Genomic DNA, 7,477 nt, shown 5'->3' with positions numbered 1-7,477 from the left:
CAATCTATTAAACGTAAAAGACTGAAAAGGGATTATGAAGCAATTAAAGTGGCCCTAAATAACACCGACTGGAGTGAACTTTATAACCAAAATGATGTGAACGATGCTGTAAAAATATTCACTGAGGTTTTGACGAATATCGTTGAAAATCACACATCAATGGTAGTTATCAGTCGCTCGAAATTTAATTTGACTCCATGGATCACTCCAGGCTTAATGAGGTGTATGAGACATCGTGATCGTCTACATAACAAAGCCAGGAAAAGTCCAAATAATCCCATCCTCCAGATAACATACAAGAGATATCGAAACTTCTGCAACGAATTACTTCGAAAAATTAAAACAGAATATGAATCCAAACAATTAAAGGACAGTTGCGGTCAACCTAAAAAACTATGGAAAGCAGTCAAAGAAATCTGCAGTCTCTCTCGAGCAAATAAAGATCCGGTTGAGTTATTGAACATAACAGGTACATCTACCCCTGCCCAATCTCTTGGATTATGCAATGAATTCTTTACTAATGTTGGACTAGATTTGGCCAATAACACTCTGGACTCCTTGGGTACCACTGAAAATGAGCTTGCTTCTTCAATCAAAGTTGGTAACAGCAGTTCAATAGACTCGATATTCCTGGAACCCACAGACTTTGTCGAAGTAGAAGGACATATAAGGCATCTACAAACTACCAAGGCACCAGGAATCGATGGTCTGGGAAATATTCTTATTAAATCCATTGGGTCATGTATAATTGAACCCTTGACACACATTTATAATTTGAGTATTGCTTCAGGTGTTTTCCCAACGGAATGGAAGGTCGCTGCAGTCATACCAATACATAAAGGGGGACCCAAAGACATGCCTGATAAATATAGACCCATATCATTACTTGGAGTATTTTCAAAAATTTTAGAAAAACTTATTAATAAACGGCTTGTAAAATATCTAGAAACGAAAGGTCTAATATCCCCACGACAATTTGGCTTTAGGGAAGGTATGTCAACAGAGGATGCAGTGTCTTTACTTGTAAAAATTGTTTCCGGTCACCTAGATAATAACAAAAAGTGTGTGGGTATATTTATTGACCTCGCAAAGGCTTTTGACACCATTTCCATACCAATACTTCTGAAAAAGCTAGAAACCTTGGGCGTACGCGGGGTTGCTTTAGACTGGTTCCGGAGTTATTTGACCAACCGAAAACAATGTGTGAAAGTTGGCGAACACATGAGTACACTACTCGATACCCGTTTTGGTGTTCCACAGGGGAGTATATTGGGTCCGACGTTATTCATCCTCTACATGAACGACATCCATTCGCTAGCCGTTACAAATGCGGATTTATTATGTTATGCTGACGATACTGCAATAATTTTTCATGGTGACTCGTGGGACCAAACCTTTGCAAATGCTGAAGCTGGTATGGAACTGGTGGCAAAATGGCTGCAGACTAACCTACTAACCCTTAATACCAATAAAACCAAATATCTGGCATTTCGAATTACTCAGGCTTCGCAAATTCCTTCGAACAAAGAAATAAAAGTACATATCTGTAACCATACTGACTCTATGTGTGTTTGTGAGGGAATAGCGAATGTCAAAGAGATTAAATACCTTGGTGTTATAATAGATGAAAAGTTAAACTTTCAGTCACATATCAACGCACTGTCTGCCAGAATCAGAAGGACTATACCCATTTTTAAGCACCTCAGACATGTAGCTACCCTGGAACTACTGAGAACCATATACTTTGCTCTGTGTCAATCTCTTATAGTATACTGCATATCCTGCTGGGGCAGTGCCCATAAATCAAGTTTGATAGTAGCCGAAAGAGCACAACGTTCTGTCTTAAAGGTATTACTGAAAAAGCCGCGTCGATATTCCACAAAAACGCTCTATGAGGACATGACAGTTCTAAGTGTACGTAAGTTATTTATTTTAAAATCCTTCATTACTGCATACAGGCACACTGTAAACTCAAATAATTACGCGGACATCCTAGAGAAACGTGTGTTTAAAATTCCTTTGCCTAAAATTAAAACTGCTTTTGCAAGGCGTTTTGCACCCTTTATAACAGCTCACATATTTAATGAAATCGCCAGGCAATGTAATATCAAACATTTATCCGATAGAGAAGCCAAAGTGGTAGTCCTGCGCTGGTTGACCGTATCATCCTACTCCGATGCAGAGAACATGTTAATGTGCGTTTATTAGCTATTTATTATAATATATATTATATTATTCTTTTATTATTTCTGTATCTATGTATTCCATATGTTATATATATTGTACTTTTGGCATACGTAATTACTCATATTTTTATTTCTTATATGCATGCCTAAATAATTTTAATATAACAAATCTTTTTATTTTGCGTCCTGCGTGACAAACTGTGTTTTACGGCTTGTTTTTGTGTAAGTTCGAACCTGATCTCTCACGATACAGGTGTTACCTAGTGTGAGGATCACAGTGTGTTGTGATTTAAGTTAAACTTTTAAATTTTAATAAAGATTTTTTCATTTTTCATTTTCATTTCACTTGGTATGGCGTCAAAAATATACAATAAAATTCCGAGCACAATCAAAGACCTCACTCTCCAGAGCTTTAAAAAGGAACTGAAAAAATGTCTTATTGATAAAACATATTATTCTTTAAATGAGTTTTTTAATGACAAACTGTAATATTATTATTAAGTGTGTACCAATTATTATGACCTCATTGATGACAATTTCCGTAATTTAAATTAATTTATTCTCATTGACATTGTAAATAATTTAATATATTTATAGAATGTAAGCTGAAAGTATCTGACTTATTTGTATAATAAATAGTTTTAACTTAATGCATGCATGCTACCACCAACATAAAATTTTGTGCGCCAATTAGGCATAACATAGAGGACTTAAACATAAACACCCAACAGCATTTTAATTGTACCTATGTTAACAAATAAATGTATTTGATTTGATTTGATTTGATTTGCGCAGTAAAGAGTTTTTTTTTTTGTCATGTTTAAATAACAATAACGTGTAACAAAACAAAATAGTTTTTATTGAACAAATTGAAATTCCTCTCATACATGGGTAAGAAAAAAAAAACTGATTTGGATACGTTCATAAAATAACTTCACTTATAAACAACTGAACTGTAGTTAATAGTACCTTGTGTACTAAGTACTTACCTTCCTTACAACACACAAAATCGATTACTTTTCTCTTTCCATTTTGTTCTCACAACCATTTATCTACAAAATAAAACAAAAAATAAGTGGGTACGTACAATTTACACCAGTTTATTTTTAACATCGGTGGCAAAGTACTATTCAGCTTAGTGCCAATTTCTCCATACTCGGTTATCTAACCGACAGGGATTGATTCATAAATTATACGTCATCTCCATATAAAATTCATGACCGATGTGTAAAAAGATAACCAATACTCCCTGGTTATGCTCTAACCGACTATGGAGAAATTGGCACTTAAAAAGCTAAACAAGATCGGCTATAGCTTCCGACGTCGATATAAGCGAACCGTAAGATTACACAACTCATTTACCTCTTACAACCTCTTAACACCCAATAATAAGTCTTAAGTTCCCACAAGACCTTTACCTGTGCCCCGATCTTACGAAATTAGCCGCTTTGAGGTCAGAATTAGGGTGTGTTTTCGAGTGCTTTGTGGAATGAAATCGCATTGCCGCTAGCGACTCGAACTCAAGTCTCAGTAACTCAATTTTTCGCTCCGAGTCGACTGTTCGAGGACTCGGCCTGCTAATATGCAATCTCATTTTTAAAAATAATTTTTCGTCTTTATTTTTGAACGTATGTTGAATTCCTATCTTATTTTCTCTATGAATGCCGGATGTCGTAGCGAGTGCTACGAGTTTTGCTACGGCGTAGGCTTTGGCTACGAGATGGTAAATTATTGTACTTTTACATTAGAAACACGCGTATCTTTTTAAGTATAGTAGGAATATCTTGTTTGCTCTTTTAGAGCTTGGATACCGAAGCGAGCATCCTGTATTAACCCATAGGTTACTTTCCATCCCAGATATTATTACGTTAATAACTTTTAAAGTGAAAAGAAACACGTAGGAATCACTTAAAAAACACAACAAGGTAAGAGTTATCGGACTCAATAGGTACTTTACATTAACTTAAATGATTATTATTCATTACCTTTATTCACACTTCAAAATCGTTTAGATAAACACTTCAGTTCCGACTCAATCAACGATATTAAAAGGTCTCGATTCCAGATTGTTGTTTATCTGAATTGTTTGTTTTGGAATATTTTTAGACTTTATTAAGAAATAAAATTGGAAAGAAACTCTCTTTTAACATGACCGCCTATTATTTTTTCGGGAAGTTTTTCTTTTGAAGTTTCCTGTATTTGAATTGAAAAACTTGGAAGTAGCAGGTATTTTGGACGCATTTTTTGTAGTGCTTTTTATGTTAAAAAGATTATACAGGGTGTTGCAAAAAGGGTATACTAAGCCGAAAGGGGGTGAATCAGGGCGTCATTCTGAACAACACTAGTGTTTTACGAGTTTTGGAGTTCGCGAAAAATAATTTTCGTTCTCCATTGTAAAAAAGTAACGTGACCAACAAAGTGTCTATGGAAAAGGAAATTTTATATATAATATACCTAAAATACCTTATTTTAATGCAGTATTTTTATAAAATGTATATTATATCTAATAGGCACATACCTACTTTTTATTTTTGCAAATCACTACGCACCTTTTGTAAAATGCTGAGTGTAAAAAGCAAACCCTTGGACCCAGTAAATTCAGCCCTTTCACATTTAATTTATGCAAAATCATGAAAAAGTCGTATGTTAACTCTGTTTAATGCATTATATATCTTTCCTAAATAATTTTGTTTAATTTTTTTACTAAAATTTGTCGTTGTGAGATTTGTGTTGTAATTTAAAATAAAATTAAGTGATAATTATTATGATGACGATATAAGATAAGTACATTAAATTATAATGATATATCTGTGTTTGGAAAAGGAGGTATATAGCGTCTTTTTATGATTCTATTCTATTCTGAGAGGCGGTGAAGCTCCTGTACGTCAAACAAATTTTATAGTTTTTTTTGCAGTACCTACCTATTGTTTATTTAAAAAAATATGTATACCGGTTATAGTTTAATCAATTTAATATTTTTGGTTAACAATGATTTTGTGATACAAACTCAATTATGAGTTAAAATAATTAAATTTGGAACCAAAAATCTTATAAAGCTAAATTACATTTTAGCGCATTCTTTTGTACAAAAATAAAAAGTTGAATTTGTAAGATGTTCTCAAGTTCGAACTAGAACTGTAACAATCTACTCGAACGGAGTACTCTACTTCGACATCCGTATCCGGTAAAAAAACAACCTTATTTACAGTTTGTTAACTCAAAGAATATGATTTGGTTTCTATTAGTTTTACTAGTGTTTATCATAATTCTTATTATTATTATATTGAAATGCATAAAAGATAAGTGCGTTCCCGTGGAAATAACGGGGATGAAAGTACATAATTATAAACGTTCCATCTAAATCACTATATCTATAAAAAATAGTGTCAATATTCGTTATACAGTAAACTTTTAAAGATCTTTACGTACAAATACAAAATTATTGAATGTTTTATTTATGTTAGATCTATTTTTCAACCGAATCTCATTCTATGAGCTATTCTTTGTACATACACATTGTCTATAAATTTCCTTTATTATGTTTTCCTCTGGAAAAGCGGATTGCTGGACCTATTTGTCATATTACAAACAATAAAGATAGCTTTACTTGTGAGGAAGTGGCGTATCAACAATATATGGATGGAAGGAATTCAATTTGACCAAAGAATGTGGTTCGCGATAGAAAATATTACTTTGTTGCATTCTTAGTATAACATAAATAAAATATAATACGTAGTAGCTATTTTCACTCACATTTCTAGCTTCAGTAACATCAAAATGTGTTGGAACGTGGAAGAAAATATGCACTGTAAGTATTCGTGTCACGAACGTTTTGTGATACAAGTTCTAGACAGTTAATGGTGCTATTGTTTTTTTTTAAATTACCTTCAGCTTTATTTTTCAGTTGTGTCCCTAAAATTACTAATCCACAAATCTTTATATGCAAAATTAAACATTATTATGACTATACTTATGTTAATTTATATTAAAAGAATACTGAATGCGATTGGTCCGTTGCGCACGATGCCTACACGGTGGACTTTCACATCACATCACTGCTTTTCTGTCAAACTTTCAATAAAGAATATGCCAGTATAGAAATATAAACAATGCTGTTGAAGTATTGTTTATCGATGTTTTGTATGTGCGTTAGTAGCAGGCATGTAAAGGGAACACTCTGTAACTGCCAATTTCTATAACTCTATCTATCCACAACTGGTAGTTACTTTCATACGTTGTTGACAGTTTGTTACTTTTGATTATGTCAAAATCGTATGAAAATAACTACCAGTTATGGATAGATAGAGTTATAGAAACTGGCAGCTAATCGACGAAAGAACGAAAGAGAATGGTCACGCTATCAGCACACTTAATACAACGACATAAAGTCGTGGTTTCCGAAGCTTTAGAGCGCTGCGCTAACCACAGCTCTATGTCGTTGCGTTAAGCCTGCAAATTGCGTGATAATTCTTGTCATGTAACCCTGCTGACATGTAGCAGGTGCGATATGCTGTCATCTTTCGTGAATCAAAGTTGAATATCACTTTCGGTGTATTAACTTGCCAGTTCACACACATTATATCACTTGCGGTTTATCCATTCAACTGTACATTAATAATACACCTTAGTGAGTCTCTATTAATAATTATGTACAATTATATAGAAGGACTGAGAGTCAATATAATTAGCCGCATTCCCCGTATTTGCATATTATTCTAATTGCGTTCATACCATTGAATCTATAATGGGGGTCGTTTCATATCTACTGACAGTCTGGAGGCTGCTCTAGCTTATATTTTCTTACTTTTTTTATTTCGACGACCGAATGGCGTAGTGGTTAATAGTGGTACTGACTACTGAGCCGAAGCTCCCAGGTTCGATTCCCGGCTGGGGTAGATATTTATTTTAACACAGATATTTGTTCTCGGGTCTTGGATGTGCCCGTAAAATGGCAATAGACCCGCCCCCTATTACATTGGGACTAACATAACACTGACGAAAAGTGGGTGCAGCAATGCACCTCTGCCTACCCCGCAAGGGAATACATTAGTACAAGGTGTGAGTGTTTGTTTTTTATTTTTTTTATTTCATTTTATAGTCAGAGTAGATCACGATTAATCAGATTACTAAGATTCGATCAGTACCCGCTTGAGAGTGATTTTTATGTTTTATTTGCAGGTTTTGTATCTATAGCATGAATGAATTCTTATTTCTATACAAAAAGAGTCACTTTAAAATTATCACAAGTGATGATCTGACATAAGTAGTTTTTTTTAAGTTAAATTATTTTT

This window comes from Plutella xylostella, chromosome 19, assembly GCF_932276165.1.
Source record: "Plutella xylostella chromosome 19, ilPluXylo3.1, whole genome shotgun sequence".
Classification (NCBI taxonomy): Eukaryota; Metazoa; Arthropoda; class Insecta; order Lepidoptera; family Plutellidae; genus Plutella; species Plutella xylostella.
The sequence above is the reverse complement of the archived record's forward strand: the minus strand, read 5'-3'. Positions refer to the sequence as shown.